General features: G+C 37.6%; 1 long non-coding RNA gene across 2 annotated transcripts in view; it reads left to right on the forward strand.

The window, feature by feature from the left end:
* Positions 1-27,587, forward strand: part of LOC103665770 — a 549,718-nt gene that overhangs the window by 163,854 nt on the left and 358,277 nt on the right. For both annotated transcript variants that reach the window (XR_005832051.1, XR_005832052.1), the window contains exon 2: positions 7,240-7,412. This is a non-coding gene — a long non-coding RNA (uncharacterized LOC103665770). The remainder of the gene's footprint in view (positions 1-7,239; positions 7,413-27,587) is intronic.

Here is a 27,587-nt window from a genome sequence, read left to right on the forward strand (position 1 = left end):
ATCTGGTTATTGGAGTTTTCAAAATTTCAGTTGGGTTTAGTGTACCTTGTTCTGAATTGTGTGTGGTATTGGAATGTCAGCCAATATTTTTGCCAGTTGTATTAACAATCATGACATATCCTTGATGATGTTCAGTTTGCCAGTAATTTTGAACCATCCGTCACTTACATGTCACATCATTAAAACAAAAAGTTTTCAAAATACTTTAACATACTTTGTTATTTAGTTTTCACTGTAATTCTGTGTGGTAGCCTTTATTTTATTCATTCAATTTTTTAAAAAAAGATTTATTTATTTATTTTAGAGAGAGAGAGGGAGAGAGCATGAGCAAGAGGGGCGGAGAAAGAGAATCTCAAGCAGACTCCCTGTTGAGTGTGAAGCCCAACAATGCAGGGCTGGATCCCACCACCATGAGATCACCATTATGAGATCACAACCTGAGCCAAAACCAAGAGTCAGGGACTTGACTGACTGGGCCACCCAGGTGTGCCCTGTGTGGTAGCTTTTATTATCTCCATTGTAGGAATAAAGAATCCCACCGAGGATAATTAGTTATACTGATCACAAGAAGATAAAGAACAGAGGCTTGAATCCGGTTACCTGACTTCTAATTCAGTTCTTTCTCCACCACCCAATTTTTCTTTGCTTCCTGTTGATTTTATCACAGAATTTCCTTATATACTATGCTATCCAGCATATAGGAATCAATTGTGTGTAATGCAAAGAAATTGATCTTTTACTATAAACTTTATCTATTCTTTTCCCTAATGCTAACCAAGAAGAATGCTTTACTAAGTTTAAAGTTTTCTCTTCCAATTCAATTATAATTTGCCCTTCAATTTAATAATTCTGAGATATTAAAATAAGCAGAATGTGTAACCCTTTATGATTTTTTTAATGGATTCCTATTGAAGAATGAGGTAGCACTTATTTCAGATTTATTGCCATTTTAAAACTCAAGTTTCCCCCTAGTTACAGGGAAATTCAGGAAAATGTATAATAAATAATGGCTATCTGTAGCACTTGAGAGGCTTTATTAATAAGTGATGTCAAACCATCTAATGCTTTTCCTCAGAGTTATTATTCACCAACACTTTATGGATTTCTACTTGTTATGTTGCTCCTAAAATATGGATAGGATTCTCATATTAAGGGAAATATTCTTTTCTTTGTTGAGTTTATTTTAAGGACAAGCTAAGTTTAGTTATTTTCATGTGAGACTTGAGCTTTGAAATTTGTAGTTATCATAAAGTAATCATCTCTATGGTTTCTAACTGCCCTGTTGCTTTTTAGTATTGCTCATTTCTTGTCATTGCAGACTTACTCTTAATACTGATTAGTATCTAAGCTAATTGTTTATCATAAATTGATTTTGTTTCTTCTCAGCTATGGTATTTGTGTGCAGTTCAAGAACTGTACGAACTATCTTCTAAGGGTCTAATACTATTTTCCTTCCTTTGGGATGTTAACTAACATGGAGAGTTTTTATTCATTCTAAAATAAATGACCTCCACATTTAGGATTATTTTCAGCCTAGACTTTGCACCCTCTCTGGTTTGCCTTCAGGATATCTCCTACTCTCAACTAAGGTTTTGTAGGTTGAAAATAGAGTTCCTTTTCCTAGCTAAATCGATAACCTTTCTAACTGCCCAGAATCAGCTTTGGTGTGATTATGTGCTGCTTTCCTTCTTTAGCATCCTTCATTCAGTCAGTTATTGACTCCTGTGGACTGAATGTTTATGTTTCCCCAAAATTAATGAGTTGAAGTCCTAATCCCCAATGTGGTGGTATTTGGAGGTGGGGCCTTTGGGAGGTAATGAGGTTATGAGGATTGAGCCCTTGTGAATGGCATTAGTGCTTTTATAAGAAGAGACACCAGAGAGAGAATTTCTCAGCCATGTGAGGATACAGCAAGAAGGAGGCCATGGATAAGCCAGGAAGTGGGATCTCACCAGAACCTGACCATGGACCCTGATCTTAGACTTCTAGCCAAGATTTGTTTGTTGTTTAAGCCACCCAGTCTATGGTATTTTATAACAGCCAGAACTGACTGAAGCACCAAACCTTAGAGTCATGGGATAAATTGTGTTTCCTTCCCAAGTTCATATGTTGAAGTCCTAACCCCATGTACTGCAGAATGTGGTTATATTTGAAGATAGACTCCTTAAGAGGTAATTAAGGTTAGATGGGGTCATTAGGGTGGGCCTTAATCTAATATGACTGGTGTCTTATAAGAAGAGGAAATTAGGACACAGGCATATACAGAGGGGCATCTATGTGAAGACACAGGGAGAAGATGACCATCTACAACCAAGGAGAGGCCCTCAGAAGAAGCTAACCTTGCTTATACCTTGATCTTGGACTTCTAGCTTCCATAACTGTGAGGAAATAAATTTTTGTTGTTTAATCCACCCGGTCTGTGCACTTTGTTTTGGCAGTCCTACTAAACTAGTACACTTTGGCAATTCTCTGCAATGTCTCTTGAATTTTGGCCAGTTGAAGAGTACATATTGTTTCCTTATTGTCACTTTATTTATATATATTATTCTGTTTTTCTAAAACATAAGAGCATTTTCTAAAACATAAAGCATTACATTTTCCATACTTCGGCTGAATTGGAAGAGGTAGCAATTATTTTGAAAAAAGAATTTCCATTAGTCCTTTATTTCTCAACTTAGAAGTAACTTCTGTAAGGAGGCATGCCCTTTTGCCCATATTTTGGTCTCCTTTGCACTTAGTGCTTGTCCCAGCTACAGCACTTTTTTTATGTTGTGCAATACTGGCTTTATTTTTATTTTTTTGTTTCAAGTTTTTATTTAAATTCTAGTTGGTTAACATATAGTATAATATTGGTTTCAGGAGCAAAAAATGAATATTGGTTTCAGGAGTAGAATTTAGTGATTCATCACTTACATATAACATCCAGTGCTCATCCCAAGTGCCCTCCTTCATACCCATCACCCATTTAGCCCATCTCCCCACCCACCTCCCCTCTAGCAACCCTCAGTTTGTTCTCTATAGTTTAGAGTCTCTTATGGTTTGCTTCTCTCTCTCTCTCTCTCTCTTTTTCTGCTTCCCCTATGTTCATTTTGTTTCTTAAAATCCACATGGGAGTGAAATCATATGGTATTTGTCTTTCTCTGACTGACTTATTTGGCTTAGCATAATACACTCTAGCTCCATCCATGTCATTGCAAATGGCAGGATTTCATTCTTTTTTCTTTAAAGATTATTTAAGAGAGAGAGTGAGAGCAGGAGGAGGGGCAGAGGGAGAGGGAGACAAGCAGACTCCCTGCTGAGCCGGGAGCCTGCCAACTTGGGGCTTGATCCCACCTGAGCCAAAATCAAGAGTCCAGTTGAGCCACCCAGGTGCCCTGAGATTTCATTCTTTTTCATGGCTGAGTAACATTCCATTGTATGTACATGCCACATCCTCATTATCCCTTTATCAGTTGATGGACATTTGGGCTTTTTCCATAGTTCGGCTATTGTTGATAATGCTGTTGTAAACATCGGGATGCATGTGCCCCTTCAAATCACCAACTACAACACTTTGTTGTACTATGTTACAGTTGTACATTTTATTACTTTTCTCCCCCACCTGCTGGATTGTAGATGGTTAAGGTCAGGAACTAATTCCTGAATGTTACTATATTCCTACCACCTAGTGTAGTGCCTGGCACAAAGAATGTGCTCAGTAAATATTTATTAATAAATTACTTTGCGTTTTGCTGCAGTAGCAAGTAATCCCCAAATATCAAGGTCCTAAAACAACAGAATGTCTTGCTTATAATACTTGTTCACTGTAGTTCTTCTCGAGGTTCTGCTCTGTGTCATCTTTATTCCTGGATCCATGTTAATGGAGTAGCTACCATTTGGAGTATTGTCTGCCATTGTGGCAGAGGGGAAGGGAGAACTTGGTGATCCTGTAGTGGCTAATAAATCTTCACAGATAGCACTTCTGCTCACGTTTCATTCATCAGAGCAAGTTCTGGGCCACATATGATGTCAGTGTGGGGAAGGAATTATAATCCTACCATGTGCCAGAAAGAGAAAAAGCCAGAGATGTTTGTGAATAGCACCAGTATACAAAAAACTTCTAGATTGGAATGTGCTATATTGTTTTATGTATGATTTTGTCTTTTTACTTTAACATTTTTCTGCTATCTTTACTTTAGTGTGCCTGGATTTTTCTAAAATATTAAATTTGAATGTATATTTTTGCATATTTAATCTGGATCTTATCCATCAGAAACTGTTCCAGTTTTTCTTTTATATTTTGAACCTTATTTTCTTGGAGGACTATATAACCTAGTTCTTATAGCATATGATATTACTTCAGTTCCATATTTTGTGCACCATGACCATGGATAGAACTTTATAACTTTTCTGCTTCTCAGTTTCCTTATCTGTAAAATGGTACTCAATCTCAAGTTCCTTCTAGCTCTTTAATTCGCATGTATGTTAAGAATATATTATTAGTGACTATGTTATTGATGGATTTATTCTTTGGTTGGTGTAGAAGTCCATGGTTGTTGGTTTATTAGTAGTAACTGCTTTATTATTTCAGTGTAAACATTTTGCAGGAGAGTCTCAGGTGAATGATCTCAATTATAGACTGCTTTTTCTATCAAAACATAGCTTCTCCTATGTAGATCTGATCAGTAACATCAGAGTCACCTGAGCATATCCTGGGCTTTCTTTTCTTTTCTTTTTTCTTAAAGATTTTATCCATTTATTTATTTAGAGAGCATGGGTGGGGGGAGGGGCAGAGGGAGAGGGCGAGAGAGAATCTCAAGCAGGCTCCCTGCTGCATGTGGGGCCCTTGGGGCCCTGAGATCATGACCTGAGCTGAAACCAAGAGTCCAGTGCCCAACCTGCTGAGCCAACCAGGTGCCCCATATACTGGACTTTCTCAGCAAGCCAGGTCAATAAGAATCCATAGTGAAAAAAATCAATATGTTTGTTTATGCATACATTTAAAAATTGTGGTCAGAATTAACATAAAATATGCAAATCAATTGACATTTTGAGGAAAATATTTGCAACACATAAAAATATACAAAGAATTTATGTAACTATTATACAGAGAGATCCCATAAACTATTAAGAAAAAAGAAAGTCTATACAGACACATTACTGACACAGCCAAATGAACATACGAAAAGACGCTGACATGGGCACCTGGGTGGGTCAGTCAGTTAAGCATCTGACTCTTGGTTTTGGTTCTGGTTTTGATCCCAGGATAGTGAGATCAAGCCCTGCATCAGGCTCTGCTTCAGTGTGGAGTCTGCTTGAAATTTTTGCCTTTCCCTTTCCTTTCCCCTCTGCCTCTCTCCATCTGCGTGCTTTCTCTCTCTCAAATAAATAAATAAAAAGAAGGAAAAAAGAAAAGATGCTGACAAGAGTGGGGAAAATGGGTACTTCTATACACTGTTGGTGAAGTGTAGAATGGTACAATCCTTTTGGGTAAGATAATACAACCCTTTGTGGCATGTATTTTAAAAATTTTAAATGTTTTTTTGTTTTAACCCAGCCACCCCTGTTCTTAGAATCTATCTTCTAGAAAGGATAGGGATGCTCTTTGAAGCACTGTTTGTAAAAGCAAAAAAAAAAATTGGAAGCAATTTAAAGGTCTCTCAAGGAAAAGTATATCCTTAAAATGGAATAGTATGCGTATAAGAGAAGGGTAAGGGAATAGTAATAAAACAACAGCTAAGATTTAGTGAGTACTTAGTATGTTCTAGACAAAATCCGAAATGTTCTTTTGAGGGTAGATTTATAAATATGAAGAGTACTCATCACAAATGCACTACTTAATCCCCATCACCTTTTTAACCCATTGCCCTATCCCCTCCCTTCTTGTAACCATCAGTTTGTTTTCTAGGTAAGAGTCTGTTTTTTGGCTTGCCTCTCTTTCTCTTTGTCCCATTATGTGTTTTTTTGTTTCTTAAATTCCACATCTGATTGAATTGATATCTCTGACTTATTTTGCTTAGCATAATATTCTCTCGCTCCATCATTGCAAATGGCAAGATTTCATTCTTTTTTATGGCTGAGTAATATTCTATTATAGTTATAGATATACGTATGCATATATATACCACATCTTCATCCATTCATCAGTCAATGGACACTTGGGCTGTTTCCCTAATTTGATTATTGTAGATAACGCTGCTGTAAACATAGTGGGTGCATGTATCTCTTTATGCGATGCATATCGGGTGGTGTATGGAGTGTTGAATCACAGTATTGTACACCTGAAACTAATATTACAGTGTATGTTAAGTACCTAGAATTTAAATAAAAACTTAAAAAAAATGTGAAGGGTAACATATACATGATATATGAGCGAAAAGGTTTCTCATCACTAAATGTGAGTAAATAAATGCAAGTATAAGTGTGTTATCATAAAGATCCAGACGCTTACATTTCTGTATATAGCTATATGTAGATATATAGACATAAACATATTTGAATGAATGTAGGAAAGGGTGAAAGACTACACTCCAAAGTGTTAACAGTAGTTAATTTTAGGGATTGGATTAGATAGGGAATGCTTTTATTTCTTATATAATCATAAAATTATTAGATTGTGGATAATTTTTACTGTTTATTTTCCCTGCTTTTCAAATAAAAGTTAAATGGAGCATGTTGGTGGTGATGATGCAGGAATAGTAGTGCTCTGCTTCATCATATTAAGTGCAGCTTGATCTGTTAATATCGTTTTTGGTGGAAAATCTTGGGAGAAGAACACCTCTAGTTTCGTAATTGGTCATAGAGAATTAGATATTTCATTAAATGTGGAGCCTTAACTCTATCAATAATTTATAAGAATATGTTTTAAAAATGGAAAATACTTATTCCCTTGTTTGGATCAGCAGCTGCCAGGGAAAGGGAGATTTTGGGAGTTACTGTTAGGGAGGGGAAGGATGGAGAGGTACATTTTGAGAAAGCAGGTGTGGATGGGGTGGCAGTTTGGATTACTGTAGTGTCACATGAGGTCTTGATGCCTAAGGAATGGGATGAAGCAAGAGAGGGTAAAAGTTGTTTGATTACTTTGCATATTTGCCTTTGGTTCTTCTATTTGCCCTTTTGCCATGAAAATAACTTCCAAACTCTAGGTTGACTGAGTTTAAGTGTTAGTTTGGCTCTGGAGGGAGCAAAACTTTATTATCAGTGGTTCTGTTGCCCTCATGTAGCATCTCCTTAATTATTCTCTCCTTTCTTTTCTTCCAGTGCCATGGAAAAGAGAAGACAGAGCTTGCACAGGAGAAAAGGACCAAGACTATTTTTGAAGCATTTACTGCTACAAAGTAATTCAGCAGAAGGGTTTGTTGCTTCTAGGACCCCTGTGTCTACCACACGCCTGTTACTTTTACATGGCCGCCCCACATCTCTCCAGATTTCAGGTCAGATGTCCCGTGACTTTAGTTCTCTGATGAGTTCAGAAAAAGTCATTAATTTTCTGTTTGTCCAGCTTTCTTCTTGTTGCAAATATGAGAGCTACAGTTTCAAGCTGCAGCTACAAGTATGTGACAAAACTTTAAGTAATTAAGTTACTAAAGCAATGCAGGTAAACTGAATGATGATAAAAGTTAAAGAAAACTTGGCAGAAATCTAAAGGATATAAGTTTAGAAAGGATGTATGAGCAATATAACTAAGAAAATAACAGTCAAAAAAAACTTACCAGTTTTTAAAAAACGATTTCTAATTATTTGTAAACACTTATTGAGTGTTTACTGAGTGCAGTGTATCTTATTAAGTGCTTGCCTAACTTTTAAAATTGAATCTTTTCAGCACCACTCTGAGTTATGTTCTCTTATTATTCCCATTATCAGGAAACTGAGGTACAGAGAGTTTGGTTGACTTGCCTGAGGTCATACAATTAATCAGTTTTGGAACTGGAACTCTAATTTAGGAAGTCTGAATCCCCAGTCTGTCTTTGTATAATAAATAAAATGAGGCTACCACTTTTTCAGATATTAAAAGGAATCCAGTTGAACAAAGAAAGAACATGCTGTAAGAAATAGTTCAATAGCAGAAGATACTATAACAGTAAATGAAAGGAAAAATATTCTCAGATTGAAAGGAAGGAAAGAAAAGGAAAGCCTGTGAGGATTTTAGAGCATCCTGACCATGGCAGCATGTCTGACCCAGGCAGACAGTTCTAAGAGTTGCTTGGAACTGTATTTAAGGTCCATAGGAATAAAACTGTCCATCTTATCTTACTTTTCTTGTACATACCCTCAGACTCCTCTCTATTATTCAATGACAGCTCCAGCTCTTGAACTCTGAAAATTCCACTGAAAGTGTTGAAAAAAAAGATTCTTTTTTATTTTAAATTGTGTCTTCCCACTGTTTGTAGGTATTATGTGCATTACATTTCTAAAGACTCATTCTCTTTGCCTGAGGAATAAGACAGTTTAAAAATAACTCGTGTTGTGATTAGAAAAGTCTTTGTATAAGGATACCTGGAAGAAAGTGTGCACAGGTACCGATATAACATATGATGGGTGATAGCTTTCTTTTTTCCTTTTTCAAATTTCTTCCTAATAAATAAATAAAAAATAAATAAATAAAAAAAACCCACTCACCTCTCTGGCAATCACCCATCTGTACTCTGTCTCTATGAGTATGGGTTTTTATTTGTTTTGGTTTTTAGATACCACATGTGAGTAAAATCATGCAGTATTTGTCTTTCTCTGTCTGACTTATTTCACTTATCAAATTACCCTTGAAGTCAATTGGTGTGATCACAAATGGCAAGATTCCATTCTTTTTTTTTTTTTATGGCTGAGTAGTATTCTACTGTGTGTGTGTGTGTGTATCTCTATGTATATGTATGTATATAGATATAGTGTGTATGTGTGTGTGTATGTGTATCTATATAGATAGATGTATGGAGATATATATATATATATATATATATGTATATATATATATACATATATATATATATTTATATCTCACAGCTTCTTTATCCTTCATCCATCAAGGACAATCAGGTTGTTTGCATATCTTGGCTATTGAAATAATGCTGCAATGAATACATGGGCGCATATATCTTTTCCAGTTGGTGTTTTTGTTTTCTTCGGATAGATAGATACTCAGTAGTGGAATTGCTGGATCATATGGTATTTCTATAATTTTTTAATATTTTGAGGAACCTCCCTACTGTTTTCTATAGTGGCTGCACCAATTTATATTCCAACCAATAGTGCATGAAGGTTCCATTTTTTCTATCCTCACCAACGTTTGTTGTTTCTTGTGTTTTTTATACTAGCCATTCTGACTCGTGTGAGGTGGTATCTCATTGTGGTTTTGATGTTGCAAATCTTTTTCATATGTATGTTGGCCATCTCTGTATCTTCTTTGGCAGGAAAAATGTCTATTCAGATCTGCCCATTTAAAAAAGAAAATATTTATTTATTTATTTGAGAGAGAGAGAGAGAGAGAGAGAGCTAGCAGGGAGGGGCAGAGGGAGAGAACAATCTCAAACAGACTCCCGGCTGAGTGCATAGCCTGTTGTGGGGCTCAGTCTCACAATCCTGAGGTCGTGACCTGAGCCAGAATCCAGTCAGACACTTAACCAACAGAACCACCGAGTCACCCCTTCTGCCCATTTTTAATTGGATTTTTTTGTTACTGAAATATGAGTTCTTTATATATTCTCGATATTAACCTCTTAGCAGAGACATGATTTGCAAATATCTTTTCTCATTCAGTAGGTGGCTTTTTTGTTTTGTTGATTTTGTTTTTGTTGTTGTTGTATGTACAGAAGCTTTTTAGTTTGATATAGTCCAGTTTGTTTTTGCTTTTGTTTCCCTTGCCTTTGGAGTCAGATCAACAAAGCTTTGCTAAGAATGATGTTAAGGAGCTTACCAACTAGGTATCTTCTAAGAGTTTCATGGCTTCAGGTCTTATGTTCAAGTCTTTAATCCATTCTGAATTAATTTTTGTATATGGTGGAAGATAGTGGTCCACTTTAATTTTTTTTTGCAAGTGGCTGTCCAGTTTTCCCAACACCATTTATTGAAGAGACTGTCCTTTCCCCACTGCGTATTCTTGCCTCTTTTGTTGTGAAGTAATTGACCATATATGTGTGGGTTTATTTCTGGGTTCTCTATTCTGTTCCATTGATTTATGTGTCTGTTTTTATGCCAATACCACCCTGTTTTAATTACTATAGCTTTATAGTATAGTTTGAAATCAAGGAGTGTGGTATCTCCATATTTCTTCTTTCTCCACATTGTTTTGGCTAGTCAGGGTCATTTGTTGTTTGATGTACATTTTATAAGTATTTTTTCTAGTTCTGTGAAAAATACCACTGGAATTTTGATAGGGATTGCATTAGATCTGTAGATTGCTTAGGATATACGGACATTCTAACAATACTAATACTTACAATCCATGAGCACAGAATGTCTTTCCATTTGTTTGTGTCTTTTTCAGTTTCTTTCATTGGTGTCTTTAGTGTATTTCTGCTCTGATCTTTAATATTTTCTTATTTCTACTAATTTTGTACTTCATTTTTTCTTTTGCTGCTTCCATTAGGTGTAAAGTTAAATTGTTTGAAATTTCTCTTGTTTCTTGAAGTAGAACTGTATTGCTATGAATGTCCCTCTTGGAATCGCTTTCCTATAGATTTTGGTGTGTCATAGTCCTATATTTATTTGTCCCTTGGTATTTTTTATTTCTCCTTTGATTTGTATCATTAAGGTCTTCTGAGAATTTGTCTTATTCTTCCATTTGGAACATATTTTCATGTTTTCTCATTTTGCTATACTTTTTGTGTGTGTGTTTCTGTGCATTAGGCAAAATAGCTACTTCTCTCATTCTTGAAGGAGTGGACTTGTGTAGGCCATGATCCTTTTTATTCAACCTTGCCCTCGCTCAATCAAATCTTTTTGATTGTCTGAACCTTCTGATTTATTCTTTTTAAAATTTTAAAATTTTTATTTTTTATTTTAGTTCAATTAGCCAACACATAGTACATCTAGTTTTTGGTGTAGTGTTCAATGATTCATTAGTTGCGTATAACACCCAGTGCTCATCACAACATGTACCCTCCTAAATGCCTCTTGATTTATTCTTGATCTGTTTCTGTTGTTGAGGGTATGCCAAGACCGGTCAGTGATCCAAGGGGAGGAATCTCATTTAGCATCTTAGTTTAGGCTGGTTAGAAGCTAGACCCTCAGGTAGCAGCTTTTAAAGTATGTAAATATATATAGTCCTGTGGGGCCATAATCCTAATCCTTGTTGGTCTCTGGACCTGGAGGTCTGGAGGTGTCTCCTGAGCTATAGTTGCAAAACTCAGGGCTCCCAAGTATATAGACTCCTTTCTGTGAGATCTTGTTATCTTGTAGTGAGGCCAAGGGAGTGTGCAAGGATGGGGTCTCCTTGCTTATGTTCCTTGGAACACCTCCTTAGCCTTTATATATGTGGGAAACCTGAAGCCTGTCCTTCAGGTTGAAGCTCCAGGCCAGGTAAATAGGCCTTTTTCATAGAAAGACTGAGGTTATATTTCAGTCTGCTTTCTGTGCGGTCCCTTGTGGTGGTGGCCTGTGAAGTACTGCTTTTCTGATTGTTAAATTCCTGAGGAGCCCAGGAANGCCAGCCTCCTTGGACACCAGGGACAGGGGATCAAGGGGCATCCCCTGTGTGGATTGTATATGTCTGCTGGCTTTAGCAAGGCAGCTGGACAGTGTTGGGGGGGGGGCACACTCACTAGTTTTAGAGAGTCAGTGGGATAGTTTTGACTGCACTCATGGTGGTTTCAGGAATGCAGCAGGACAGTGCCTTGTATTTGTGTGTGTGCGCCAGCTTTAGGCTGGATGCCTACTTGTCAACCTCATACAAGGAATGAGGGAGTGCTGTAACTGCCTGCAGTGTCTGGCTTCAGCAAGACACTGGGACAGTGCTACGACTGCTCATCCTGACAGTCTTAGCAAGGTGGCAGGAGGGTGTTGTATGTAAGCTTACCAACTGTGCTAGCAGGGTAGGGGGAAATAAGAAAATGCCATCCACCATTGCCTCTGTCTCTGGGGAGAGTTTCAACTGTCCCTTGCTCCTTTGGCAGATGTTTTTAGATTAGCGAATAAATTGCCTTCACATATAGTCTAGGCACTTTTCAAGTGGTGTTTCTTTAGCTGGGTCTCTGGCCAAGTGAGACTGTACATGAGCCCTTTAAAAGGGGAATCTCAGTTTCCTGCTGCACGTTGGGTCACTTGGAAGTCTACCCCATTGTCTTTCTAAGCCAGGCGTTTTGGGGAGCTTATTTTCCCTTTTGCATATCCTGGGGTTGGGTGCCTGATGTGGGGCGCCAACCCCTTCCTCCTCCAGGAGAAGCACCAGACTGATGAAATCCCTCCCTGTTGTGTCAGCATGCCAGGGGTGGGGTTTGGCGAGATCCTGTTTCTGCCTCTCTACCTGTCTTGGTGTGTGTGTGTGTGTGTGTGTGTGTGTGTGTGTGTGTGTGTTTAAATCCCTTATTATGGAGGGCAGTTCATCTAATTTTAAGTTCTTTTTTCTGAGGGAAATGATCCAAATGTAATGTAATTTGGTATGCCTGTGGGAGGAACTGAATTCAGGATCTTCCTAGCCTGCCATCTTGTGGAAGTCTCCTCCATGGGTGACAGTTTTTAACTATGCTTGGGAGAAACAATTTGTTTTATATAGAAACAAAGTGTAGACAAGGAAAAAAAAAAGATTATGTTAATACTAGATATATCTGTCATGTATTCAAACATATCTATTGCTAACAAGCTGGATAAATCCCCTAAATATAAAATATATAAAATTTCCGGAATGCAGTTTAACCATAGGTCCTCTTTCTTGACCTGTTAGTAGTAGTGCTGGAGGGAGAAGGAGGCAGACAGGAGTGGGGGAAATATTATTTTTATTAGAAGAATTTTGGGGGCACCTGGGTGGCTCAGTCGTTAAGCGTCTGCCTTCGGCTCGGGGCGTGATCCCAGAGTCCTGGGATCGAGCCCCACGTCAGGCTCTTCCGCTGGGAGCCTGCTTCTTCCTCTCCCACTCGCCCTGCTTGTGTTCCCTCTCTCGCTGCCTGTCTCTCTCTCTGTCAAATAAAATAAAAATCTTTAAAAAATTAAAAAAAAAATTAAAAAAGAAGAATTTTTAACACAATGTGTAAGAAAATATTCTCTTTACTGTGGATACTGGTTATGCTAATACATACAATGGGTGATTGTCAAGTGCTTATTTGTAAACATCTTATATACTCTTCATCCTGAAAAGGTGAGAACATTCGATATGCCTGGTGAGGGGGGATTTGTGGAAATCTTACTGTAAGTCTAGCAATTATAGAGAATCTGTAATATTTTGCAACACCATTCTTTATTTCAAAGTCCAGCCTAGACTTTTAAGATATTTGAGATCATTAGATAGCAAAATAACATTTTGTTGAAAACAACCCTCTCCCATCCAATCTGAAATGCATTGAGACAGTAGTAATGTCAGTCCAAGTCTGAAACGAAATCTGCTTCTTTAACCTCTTTAGTAGACCAGCAGATCACATCATCAGAAAATATGAGATTGGGAAGTCTAGTTGGAGGTTTTGCCTTTAAAATTTGTCTTAATATGGAGAGAGAATGGGCTTTCCGGTGACTCTTTACCCTGGCAGCACAAAGAGGGGCTACACGCTGGTGTCCCAGCTGGAAGAGCCAAGGGTTACCCAGTGCTTTTTATTTCAACATTAAAATACTATAGAGAAAAGGGTCTGACTTCCCACCTTTAATATTGCTCAATCATTTCTTTTTACTTCTTGCTTCAGTGAGCACAGTATGTGGTTTTCAGGGGAATTTATTAAAAAGAGAACCCTTCACTGTTTTGTGGATGGATTTTGGAGAAATCTACAGTCAATGCATGTTTCTAAATTCCTTCACAACTGCTGTGATTCTCTAAATCTCGGTGAGGATATGGTTAAAAATTGGCTCTTAATTTATATTTTAATGAGCGACAGAATATTTTGACATTAGCAAATGAAGGGAAATGTTTTATGTAACATCAGTGACTCAAACCGTGAGTGTGGCTTTCTATTTTGGCCAATCGTACTGAACAGATAAACATAATTAAATAGCAGGGCTGTTCAAAGCCCAGGACAACTTTTTTGAAATTTTCTAGATAACTGAGATCATTTGGCTCAGTCTTATTATTAGAGTGGTTATCTGCTTTCTGTGCTTTAAGAATGCCCCCTCCCCACTTTTTTTCTCTTGCACAAACTTAAACAAATTTTTTTGCGTATGTATTTATAATTTGGAGTCAACAGTCATTTTTGGGTTTTAAGTTTTTGTTTTCCACTTCAGGGCCATTCTCAGCATTTACCAACACCTCCTAAACCATAGTGAGTAAAGGATGACAAGAAACGAAACAGAGAAAGTGTTAGCATGTTAAGGAGAGTTCCAGTGTGGAGGCTGTTGTCTAATGGCGTGGTAGAGGCCATGCTTCTGGTGACTGTATTCATCACCCACTTGGATTCTGCTTCATACAGATTTTGATTTAGGGCATATGGTATCATCTTTTAGCTGGCTCAAAAAAAGTTTACACCAAATGTACTCTTTGATAAATCCTCGAAAATAAGTTTATATTAATCCAGATAATTCTCTAGATCACAAATTTTTAAAATTCTGAAGGAGGTGTGTGTAACAAACATAAATGAATGAAGGAGATCATATTTAGGTAATATTGCCTTTAAAATCGCTGTGTGAGCATAAAATACACATATACAAATAAGGTAGCCCACTGGCTGGCTGGGTATGACTCTTGTTTTATATATACTTTATTTTCTGGCAGTAATAATACTTAACTGGATAATAGAGCTTTCTGTTTCCCAGTCCCTGAGAAACCAACCTCTCAGCTGTAGGTCCCATTTTTAGCTAGGACAAATCTCATCTTATTTAACCAATCTTTCCATAACTTGAGGAAGTTATTGCTTTCTGTGGTCTCAATTGCCTAGTAGAAAGTCATTTAATTTAAGTCCTAGGACCCCTGGGGAAAATTCCAATTGGTTACTGTGCCTGTGGTCTAAATAAGGTGCTAATAACTAGCTACTCCTCACAAGAAGAACCAGTTTTAAGGTCTTCACCCACACCACCTTAGTTAAACTTGAAAATTTCCTGTTTGTTATGGCAAGAAAGACAATTCAGTTCTGCTATTCCGAAATATTATTAGAAAAACTCTGACTGTGAATACAATTTAATTCCTGAATAGGACTCTTACTGGGAGAACTGACTGAGTATATTATATATTGACTTAAGCATATATTGTGATATTTGCAAAGAAGTTCTGAAATCCTATGGTATCCATTAGGTATTGCTTCTTTTGTAAAAATTCAAAACCCATAAAACTGTCATTTTCAAAAATAGGGTTTGATATTTAACTGCATGTTCAGCAAAATTTATTAATTGGAGGCTTCTCCAATTCAGGCATGGACAGTTGTCCAGGAACCTGGAAAGGCTTCATGTTGCAAAAGTATTTAAGCACATAATAACTATACCTTTCACCTGTGTAGGACATTATATAGATAACTCATTCTTTTTTTTCTTTTTTTTTTAAGATTTTATTTATTTATTGGACAGAGAGACACAGCGAGAGAGGGAACACCAGCACAGGGAGTGTGAGGGGGAGAAGCAGGTTTCCCACTGAGCAGGGAGCCTGATGCGGGGCTTGATCCCAGGACCCTGGGATCATGACCTGAGCCAAAGGCAGATGATTAATGACTGAGCCACCCAGGTGCCCCTAGATAACTCACTCTTAACAAGAACTTATTAGGCGCCGGGGTGGCGCAGTCAGTTAAGCATCTGGCTCTGGTTGTGATCTCCGGGTCCTGATCTCAGGGTCATGAGATTGAGCCCCACGTCAGGCTCCATGCTCAGTGTGGAGTCTACATAAAACTCTCTCTGACGCTCCTGCCTGTACACACACTCTCTGTCAAATAAATAAATCCTTTAAAAAAAAGCATTTTATTAAGGCATATTATAAGTACACTGCCTTTCTAGCTATAAATAAGCCTCTCTATTTCCCATGAGAGCTTATTATTATCCTCTTTATATGGAATAGTAAATGGAGGCAAAGATTGAGCATTACTAGTAGGTCCGTTGACTGCCTGGAGTGATTAGTATATTGTGAAGGGATTAATACCTTTGAATAGTTTATAACTTTGATATTTATGACTCATCTCCAGTAATGCTCGATTCTTTGTCATGTCAGCAAAATGGAATCATATTTACATTTATAGTGAAAAGATATCTTCTTTAATGGCTTTAAAATGTGGCCAACCAGTTTTCTGATACGCCTTCATTTAGAGGTGACATCATTACCGTCTTACTCAGAGTCAGGGCTCTGTGATTGCTTGGCCAATAGAATGTAGTGAAAATCCCTTGGTGTTGGTCTTTGGCCCAGGCTTTAAGAAATGGCAGCTTCCACTTCCCGTCTCTTGGGATGCTTGCTCTTGGAAGCCAGCCGCCATGCCGTGAGGAAGCTGGAGCAGCCGGTGCAGGTGCTAGCTGTACTTCTAGATTATAGCCAGCTTCAGCTTGCCCACCATGAGTGGACCATCCTGAAAGTGGATCCTCTAGTCCACAGATTAGCTATTTCTGTTGATCCCTGCCCAAATTACAAATTTGTAAACAAAATAAATGATTATTTGTGTTTTTAAGCCACTACATTTTGAGGTGATTTTTTACCTGCTTTCAGAAAATGGCAACATTCCCAGGTCCCTTCTCTTCAGTGCAGCAAAAGCTAGGTGCTACTTCAAATCTCAACCTTTGATGCTGTTGGCTTACAAAGGAAGAAAGTGAACATTCCAGATTTATGGGGGAAGTCCCAGTTTTCACTAGATATTGGTGGAACTGTAATTGTTCTAGGATGATGCATTACGGCCTTATTTAATTTACTGAGCATCTACTAAGTGCCAAGCTGTTGTAACTTCAGTGGCAGCTTTGCTATTTCTAGTTCTGCTTGAGCTTCTGATTCACTCTGGGCCATTTGACAGAGTATTCTGTACTAATGAATCCCGTTTCCTCGTCTGTAATATGAGAGGCTTAGATAAATGTTCTCTCAGCTCCTTCAGGTCTAATATAATATGGCTTGTGATTCTATAACTTAAGCTGCTCCATTTGAAAATCCAAATGTTTATTGCCCCCCAGAAGGACTCCAGCCTTCATCATCAGAATATTCTTCACTTTGTAGAGACTGTTTAATTCCTAAGAAGGGTTGAAAGTAGTTTACTTGATCTGTACCTGATGTTCTCCGATTCATGACAGTTATTCAACCTAAATTTAAAACCACAAACTAAAAAGGACCCAGAGCTAAGATGAGGAAGCTCTGATGGGCAAGTGAAAATGGGGCCAATAATATTTACCTCATGGGGTTTTTTAAAGAAGAGATCACATATCTTAAAGCTTATAGTTAAGGGCCTGACACTTAACAGACACCCAGACATTCCTTTTTTCCTGAGAAGCAACCCAGGCTAAGCAGTTTTTGAAAGGTAAAATTTTGGTCACGTTGTTGTGTAAGATACTTTTCCTAATTCCACAACAATTTCTATAGTCTTAAATGCTGTACATCCAAAGGTTATTATTGTACTTCTTTTGTCCATCTGCTTGTCTGGTTTTTGATTTAAGAATATGAGCCAAGATATGTGTGATGAAAAATTTATTCCAAGATAATTCCTGAAGAAATGAACTATGGCATGGCATTTTATAAAATTCATAGGAGGAGTCTGTAGTAATCCCTTATTGGGCAAATGTTAATTAAGAATATATTGTTGTTGGGGCCCCTGGGTGACAGTTAAGCATCTGCCTTTGGCTCAGATCATGATCTCAGGGTCCCCGGATAGAGCCCCACGTCGGGCTCCCTGCTCGGTGGGGTGCCTGCTTCTTCCTCTCTCTCTGTCCCTCCCCCCTGCTCATACTGCTGGTCTCTCATGAGGTTGTGGACAAGATGTCAGCCAGTGCTTCAGTCATCTGGAAGTTTGACTGCAGCTGGAGGGTTTGCTTCCACTGTTTCACTCAGGTGCTGCAAGTTGGTGCTGACTATTAGGAGATATCATTTCGTTGCCATGCTGATTTCTCCATAGGGCTGCTTCAGCATCCTAATGACATGGCATTTGACTCTCTGAGAGAGCAAGGAGGAGCAGTGTGTTTTATGACCTAGACTTGCAACTCAAACTCTACCACTTGTATGATATATTATTAGTCACACAGGTCAGTCCTATTCATTTTGGAAGGGAACACCCAAAGGCTAGATAACTAGGAAGTAAGAATCATTGTGGACCATGTTGGATAATAGTTAACATGTCAAGTTTTAGCTTAGTCTCTTTCCTCTTATGACTATGTATATTCTCCATGGATGAACCCATCCACATACCATCACATACTTCACATACCATCTTTAAGCCCATTACTCCCAATTATATAAATAATCCCAGATTTCTCTTCTGTTCTTCAGACTTCAATGCATAATACCTACTGGGCATTCATTTTACCCAAACGATATTTATTGAGTAGTCACTAGGAACTAAACCTTCAACTAGTCTGGGTAAACAAGACAGACCTCCTGCCCTCAGGGAGATTACAGTTTGGTGAAGCAGGAGGAAAATAAACAAGTAAATAAAGACTGTAGTTTGTGGTTAATGTAATCAAAGCAATATAGTGCTGTGATAGTAGTGGGGGTATATGGTAAGGGAGGAGAGGAGACAGAGGGTTAGCTATTACAGATGCAGTGGGAAAAGATGGACTCTGAACAAGTGACATTTAAGCTAAGACTGGAGGGAGAAGATGTGAAGGAGTGTGGGGTAGAAACTGTTCCAGGCACTGAGAACAGCGAGTGCAAAGGCCCCAAGGCAAGGAGGAGCATAGCGTGATATAGAACTATTGTGAACTGGAGCATTATGAGTGAGAGAGAGCGGCAAGTGATAAAATTGGTGACGTAGGCAGGGACTAGATCACTTAGGTCCTTGTAATCTAGAGCCTTATAATACATGTCATGGGTTTTGAGTATAATGGGAAGAGGCAGGCATTTTAAGCAGGATCCAGTCGTATAAAGTATATATATATATATATATATATATATATATATATATATTTTAACAAGTCTATATGTAAAATTGTTTTTCTCTCGTCTACCGTGAATTGCTAGTCCTACATGCTCCTTGAATCACTGAATAGCAGCACCGTCCACCATTTAAGAGTATAGGCTCTGGTGTTAGGCAGACCTTCAGTCCTGGCTCTACGGCTTACTAGCAAGGAGATCTTGGAAGCATTATTTATTTTGTCTCATCTCTAATTTCCTCCCCTTTAAAGTGGGAATTGTGGTGAGGATTAAATTATCTGGCACTTGGTCATATTTGATAACATGGTAGCTAGGATGATTATTTTCTTTAAGCAGTGAAACTGGGCCCTCTGAAGTATTCCCAACTCACGTTCCTTATTTTACTTATGAAATAACTATCCAAATCCTATTTTCATGGCCAGCAATTTAGAATACAGAATCTGGTACAGTGTAGGGCTTTTACTACATGGCAAAATAATTCACTATACAAGTCATGTGCTAAAACAAGGCTTAAAACATTAGGAAAAATTTTGAGATTAGCTTTATCGTCTATCCTCCCCAAATTGGCTTGAGACTCTTGTTTCTAGTCTGTGAATTAGCTGGGTTCATTATGACTAGGCTTTGAGTACAAGCCCGTGTTCTAAGTCCAAACTTTCACTCACCGTCCGATACTAAGCCCAGTATTTCTTAATACGAAGTTCAGTATTTTTTATTGTATATTCTTAGAAGTAATAGTTCCTTAGTATTTCTGTAAAAAACTGATTTAATGGGGACACTGCCTGTGGTTTTCTTCTCTTGGAGACTTAAAATTGTGATGAACGGCTAAGGCTCTATGGAAATCTGTTTAATGGTGTTCAACTCAGTATTTTCAAACATATTCGACTGTAGAACTCTTTCTTTTCACCCATGAAATACATATTAAACCCTGCCCCTATTTTGGGACTTTATTTTGGGCTGATTTCTCATTCTCCTAATTTGCATATCCCTAAGTCTTTATTCCACTTGCACTCAGCCCTGGTCAAGTTGCATCAGTTTTCCCATCCTAATTTTTCTTAATCCTACCTAATTATCTTATTCCCATGTGGCCTGTTTACCTGCTTTTCCTTACCACTGCCAGTCATGTCTTGCCTTTGTTCATGTCTTTTCTGGCCTCTAGATTTATTGGTAACATTTACTTTTTTTCATTTTTATAATCATTTTCCAAAAAACCCTGTGTTTTCTAGGTTATTATACCAATGTCTTATAAACTCTCTTAGTGGCCTCAGAAAATAGAGGTGTTTAGCATTACATTTAGTTCAGTTGTTGGTACAAGCTCCTTCCACAGCTCTTAATCAGGCATCCTTTTCATATTACCCTTAACTGAACATTTTTTTTTTTTAAGATTTTATTTATTTATTTGATTTGACAGAGATAGAGACAGCCAGCGAGAGAGGGAACACAAGCAGGGGGAGTGGAAGAGGAAGAAGCAGGCTCCTAGTGGAGGAGCCTGACGTGGGGCTCGATTCCGTAACGCCGGGATCACGCCCTGGGCCGAAGGCAGACGCTTAACCGCTGTGCCACCCAGGTGCCCCCTTAACTGAACATTTGAGTAGCAAGGAGTTCATCACGTCAGAGGGCAGCCTTCTTTGTTTTGGACCGCCCCAATTTTTAGAAAATTTTTTCTTATACTGAAATCAAATGTGCCTCCTTATCATTGGTGGACCTACTTTAGTCCTTGTGTTAAGTTGTTGTCATGTCCTTTGTATGTCATGTTTTTTTAGAACAGCTCTGCATGTGATATTTCCTGATACTTGAATATTCTATTTACTCATTTTAATTAGTATATACAATGAGGAGGCTCTTTTTTTTAAAGAAATGGGTTCTAGTAACACTTATACCCACAACTTAAATCTTCTTTCCACCAAAGTAGCATTAAGTTTGGTTTGGGTTGCAGCTGGTCACACTACCGTGATCAGAGGCTGGATCATGCAATAGAAGGCAGCCACTCGCTGCAACTCTAGGAAAATCTTGAAATAAGTGAAGCTTGTTTGATGCATCAAGCTTGCTTTTTCTGGACTCCTTGCTCCATTGCATGGATTCCCTTCCTGTTTTTTTTTTTCTTTATGTGCCCAGAACTTGCTTGCTCTTTTCCTCAGTCAAAAAATGCTTTCAGGAAAAGATTTGGTTTTATTTACTTGTATATTTGTTGAGACTATAATGTGTTGTCATTCTCAAGTTTATATACACTTAAAGCATTATCACCAACCATGGGTTGAAAGGCATTGCTCTCTTGTGTGAGAGGAAGTAGAAGTGTCAAAACCCAGGTGAGAGAAATTTTGGAGGGCTGGGCAATAGATTTATATTGACTTGTTTAAAATCATACAAATATTTTGGTTGCCTGTTTTCTTGCATTTCTTGCATTTAAGCCTATTCCTATAAATTCCTCTAAACATTATGTTTCTTTAAATAAATTCTGTAATGCGCCCTGCCTAAGGAGTCTCACCTACAATGCTTTTTACTTTAAATCAATGTGCTTCTGATATCAAATGAGAGTGAATGCATAAAATCCTGGGATCTGGAGGTGTGGTTTTGAAGAACAGTGCTCAGGATGAAACTGTTTCCCCTGGGAAAGTTTTTCTTCTCTTGTACACTAAAAATTAATTTAATTTAATTCAAAAGATAGATGAAAATGGAAAATCACTGTGAAAGTTTTTTCCATGCAGGGCAGTAATGGTGGCATAGCACTAATCTAGAGAATAACTAATCCCTTTTGATGAATGACACATAAATAAATGCATTCCAAATAGACTGTTTATGCATGTCTATCTCTTATTGTTTCAGGGTCGTTTTAATACTGAAGCATTTTATTATAAATGAAGCTGTCCTATACAATATTTAGACACTAACTCTAAATTCATCACTGAAATCAGCCCAAGAGAATATCCTTCTTAACTAGGTATTTTGTGAGTATACAACTTAATATTTCATTGTGATATACAGTCAAGGATTCTGAACAAAGATGAATATAATTTATTCAAAGTCACCTTCAGGCAAATGGCAGTTTTGGATGAAAGTAGAAACGCCTATTTCTTAATCATAGTTTCTTCATTTTTCCTCATAGTCCTAGGAGTTCTGACACCAGATGCTGGTGGTAAAAATTAATATTGGGTGATACTAAATATATTCTTGTGAGATATCCTTTCCTTTTGCAGTTACTTTTTGAGATTTTTTATAATTGTGACGACCACAAAACGACCCCTAAAATTATTTCAGTCTGCATTTTCTATGCATGTAGGTTGATATTACAGTATTTCCTGGCACCCATCTAAGTCATAACAATTGTTATTTCAGAGACTTTAACTTCATTACTAAAGCACATCTTAATATAGCTGAGAAGCCATTACTGGAGATGATAGTGCTTTCAACCTTTTACTAAAACTTATATATTGAGAATCAGCATTGACAGCACACAGTACCTAAAGCCTTAAAATCATGTAACATGCGGGGCGCCTGGGTGGCTCAGTCATTAAGCGTCTGCCTTCAGCTCAGGTCATGATCCCAGGGTGCTGGGATCGAGCCCCACATCGAGCCCCACATCGGGCTCCCTGCTCAGAGGGAAGCCTGCTCCCTCTCCCACTCCCCCTGCTGGTGTTCCCTCTTTCGCTGTGTCTCTCTCTGTCTATTAAATAAATATAATCTTTAAAAAAAAATCATTTAACATGAAACTTGAAAAAAAAATACAGTTTAAAATTCATGTGATTAAAATATGTGACTCAGGCATCCAAAAGAAAATTGTTTGTGTTTGCAGACTAAAACCTGTATTATTGTATACACTGCTTGTATGATGATAATTATTAGCCAACCATTTTATGGATCAACGGTTAGTTAGTGAACACCTATAATCTGTGAACCTGGGAATCCAGACTTAGAGAGGTAGTAGCGGGGTAGAATCAATATTTAGGACACACTGATTTTATTTGATGTTTTATATGCTCTGGAAATGGGTTTATCTTCCCTATTTGCTGCTGCTTGATAAGTGGTGTAATCTTCCTTATTCATTTTGGGTTTGGTTACATGACTTGTTTTGGTGATTGGAATATGGGTAAAAATGAAAGCATTCAGTGCTCTGAGGTTTTAAGAGGCTTTGTGGTATCCAGTTGCCCTCTTACTCCTGTTCCTGAACTAAGTACTGGGATAACACAGAACCCCAGTTCAGTGAGGAGAGCAAGAAATAAATATTTGTCCTTGAAAGCCATTGAAATGTTGAGGTTGTCTGATGGGATATAACCTTAGGAAAGTTTTATTTCTATACTCTTAAGCTTCACAGCCATTGTATGAACTACAGGTAGTGTTTTCATTTCACAGATGAGGAAATTGGAATGTCAAAGAGGTTTAGCCTTTTTTTCCATGACCACATTGCTGGGAAGTGGCAGAGCTAACCTGGAGGTCAAAATATTCACACTGCACCCTGCTTCCTAAGGTAGATGTATGGAACAGGGCAAGAGCTCTGCCTGAAAGTCAGAAAACACGGATTCTAGTCTTAGAGAAATCACTGAGTCTTATACTCTGGGAAAAGCATATAAACTGAAGTTTCCGCTGGGTCATAATTCCCTTCCAGGGCTCCTGTTGTCTCTGATTAGTAGACTGTGCATACAATTGACATTTACTGAGGATTACTCTGAGTAAGTTTGTCCACAGTAAACATTAGCCATGGGCCTTTAATTTCTTTCAGAGACAATGCTATTACTTTCTAATATAATGGAAATGAAAAGAAAGCATTGACTCTCAATTCTCAAAAGGTTTATATAATTTCTGAGTTGTAGAGTAGGAGTAATCAGTTGTTCAGAAACACTTAAAGAAACTCCAGGGATGGTGTCTGCTTCTACTCTGTGGTGGTAGTTAATGCAGTTCCCCTGCAGAAGGAGCTTAGCAGTCAGTGTCTTATCTGAGTAATTTAGGCCAAAATTGTGGGTTTTAAAAATATGCTTGAATTTCATGGATATTTATGCTAACTCCTATTTCACTGGAGATTTATAGAAAGATGCTATAGTCATGGATTAAATATGACTAACTTAAACTTTTAGAAGAATGACTTCATTCATATAAATGAGTATATGGTATAGATGAAGTTTCCTTTGGGTCATGATTCACCTTTTCTATTTTCCCATTTCCACAAATATCATTTTTCTCTTATGAATCATCATATACTCATAGCAGGGAAATGATACAAAATCCCCAGTGCCGTCAAGTCTTATTCTTGGTACCCTACAATCAGGCAGTGTTGTGGGCCTCAGTTCTACTTATTATTTCCCACAAATCCAAGTAACAGGTTTTCTCATATACTATCTCTCTTCTACATAAGAATAAAAAAGATCTTTCTAAGTTATCAAGAAATTCCCCTTAGAATTGCCTCTGAAACAACTTTCTTTGGCTTCCGTTACTTTTTGTTCTGTTAGATCAGAAATCTTTATTTCTTAGCAGAAAACTTCAAATTTCTCATGGGCAAAATTCAAAATTGGTTTTCTAAAACACTGGCAAAAGAGTTACCATGCAAAGTTTTTCCAGAAAACTTCTTACCTGTGCAACAGGACACCTAAAAATTCAACGTTTCTACTTACCTGTCACCCCACTAGAAATTCTGTTTTTAAAGTATGGTGTCTCCAAGCATTTTCTTCCATTGTGTGATTAAGGAAGTAGTAGTTCATTAAACTCCCACTAGTTATTAACATCCACTGTGAATTAGCTTATCAGATGATTTTCAACCATGCTGCTACCACACTGAGGGAATCCTCGTTCTGGAAACAAGGAGAAGAGTCACTTATCTTGCATGCACTATAATCCAGGGACTGTGGTAGGTGTTTTAAAAGTATTATCACTTCTAGACTACACAGCAGTTTTAAATGTTAGCACTTGCCTGACATGTATGTTATTTTCCCATGTTTATAGGAGGCCAGGATTCATACCTGTGTTGCCTGACTTCAAAGCCCATGCTCATCCTACTGCACTGCATTTCTAGGAGGTGTTCTAAGGAAAGTGCAGTATTTCCAGGCTCAGTCCATGGCTTAGAGAGTGTGTATTATGAGCTGCCTGAGGAATTCAGGACTGAGAGTGTGGGGGTAGTGGAGGAAAACCAAGGGAAGGATGAGACATGGATGGGGAACAAATGTAGCAGGGGGAGATGAAAATGCCATGATGAGTTTTTTGTCTGTGTATCATAATCTTGCTCAGAACAAGCCCTCGCTGTAGGAGTATTTTTTTAATAGCAACTTTAAGCTTCATAATATGTTCATATGGTGATAGTTCTCCTATATGATTACAAGTTTCATTTTTGAGGACATACTCTTATAAAACCTGTCATCATCGGGGTGCCTGGGTGGCTCAGTCGATTAAGCATCCGACTCTTGATTTCAGCTCAGGTCATGATCTCAGGGTCATGAAATTGAGCCCCTCATCGGACTCCACACTAGGTGTGGAGCCTGCTTAAAATTGTCTCCCTCTGCCTCTCCCCTCACTTGCATGCTCTTTCTCTCTTTCTCTCTCAAAAAAAAAAAAAAAAATATCAAGACAATGAGATCTTGAGACCAAATAACTCAACATGATAAAATGTTCCACAAATTTCTCTTGTGGAGTCTCCCCTCTCCTTGCACTAGCAATCTCCATTTCTACTTTCCAAGAAAATTTACCTTCTCTGTTGAACATCTACCATGAAGGAAGCACTCTTAACCTTGACCCCTTGGCTTGCCGTCTACATGGCTCTTCTCTCTCTAGTTAGGTCTCTGTAGTCCTGGCCTTTCCATTTCCTGACTCTTCATCAAAATTTCAGTCCTATGTTTTATCTCCTTAGGGATGTAAAGAAATCCATACTAATATTCTGTTTGTGTTAAGTGTTTATCTGTGTGATAACATAGGTGTACTTGGCCAGGGGTCTTTGGATAAGAGGTCTTTAAGCTTAATGAAAATAACCTATGACCTATTGAGACATTTGGAATTTAGCATTTGAAAGCTAAAGCAAATTTAGAAGTGTCTGATACAATTCCTTCATTTTTCAAATGGCAAAATGAGGTCAAGAGAAATTCCTAGAATTTAGTTCTTAAATCACAGTTTCAAGATAGTGAGATGGCAACTATTTCTTCAGAAATGAGGNNNGAAAGAGTGGTACAGAAAGAAATGATTCAATTGAAGCTACACAGAGGGTCAAAAGCCCAACTGGAATGGGTTTCCTTTCACCTACCTTTCTTCTGATTTTCCTTAATTTTGTTCATAAAACTTGCCTCTATCTTTTCAAACTCTTTCAGGTTGCAATTTCATGGATGTCCGAACCCTGAAGTAGCAGTAATTGGGCTGGAGGGTGAGAAGAATTAGGGAGAACTTGCCCTTAGGTTTTAGTTGCTTTTATTTTAAAAGTCACTTTTACCTTTTTAAAGCAGTATACTGATAATGATGTCACTTGAGTAATATGAAAAATTAAGAATGAACTACTGTCACTATCACTTTAGTCAACTTTTGTAAATAGGACAGCTTTTCAATCAGGAGCTTGATAGGCCATTAGGATTTTATAGTGTTCCTAAGCAAAAATAAATACTAAATGCTGTAAACCAATCATGTCTAAGTTAGCTATAATACTAAAATATGCTGCTCATAACATTCACTTTCCATTTGTTAGCAGGATGAAATTATTAAACATATCTTTTGTCTTTGCTTTTTCTATAGTGAATAAGAATCTTGATTTCTAAAAGGTTGGTGATAAATTCATAACTGATAGGTAAAGAAATTGGTGTGAGCAGTGATATGATAGAGGTTAGATTGGAAATTCATCATTTTTCTTGCAAAAGTACAGATTCTCATTATTGTGAAAAAAGGGAGGTCAAATGACTTCAGTTGATTGACTTTCTTTTCTTCTAGTCCAGTCTCTAATGATATCTTCCAAAAGTTGTTATAGGATAAGATTTTGTATTTTGACTTGATATGGTATTCAAGACCTTTTTTTTTTTTTTTTTACAAAATTTCAGACTAGAGATATAATCGTGTTTTACGATGTATGATACAAAAAGTTGTAGCTCTGTCTTAGAAGTTTCTTATATTTGTGGGTCTCAAAGTTAAAGATTCACTAATTGACTGTGTTTATCTTATAAAAGAATAATAGTGAATATAGAACATTTACTGTTTGCCAGATGCTGTGCCAAAAGCTTTTTAATTTTTATATGAACCAACAAGGTAGATACAATCATCATTCTCATTTTAAAGATGAGGAAACTGATTTCACTCATATGTGGAATTTAAGAAACAAAACAAATGAACAAAGAAAAAAGAGACAAACAGAAAAACCAGACTCTTAACTATAGCGAACAAATTGGTGGTTGCCAGAGGGGAGGTGGGGGGGAGGATGGGTGAAATAGGTGAGGGGATTAAGAGTACACTTATCATGATGAGCACTGAGTAGTGTATAGAATTGTTGTATCCTTATATTGTACACCTGAAGCTAATATAACATTGTATGTTAATTATACTGGAATTAAAAATTAGTAAATAAATA

Source organism: Ursus maritimus, unplaced genomic scaffold (genome assembly GCF_017311325.1).
Source record: "Ursus maritimus isolate PB19 unplaced genomic scaffold, ASM1731132v1 scaffold_36, whole genome shotgun sequence".
In the NCBI taxonomy this organism is placed as follows: Eukaryota; Metazoa; Chordata; class Mammalia; order Carnivora; family Ursidae; genus Ursus; species Ursus maritimus.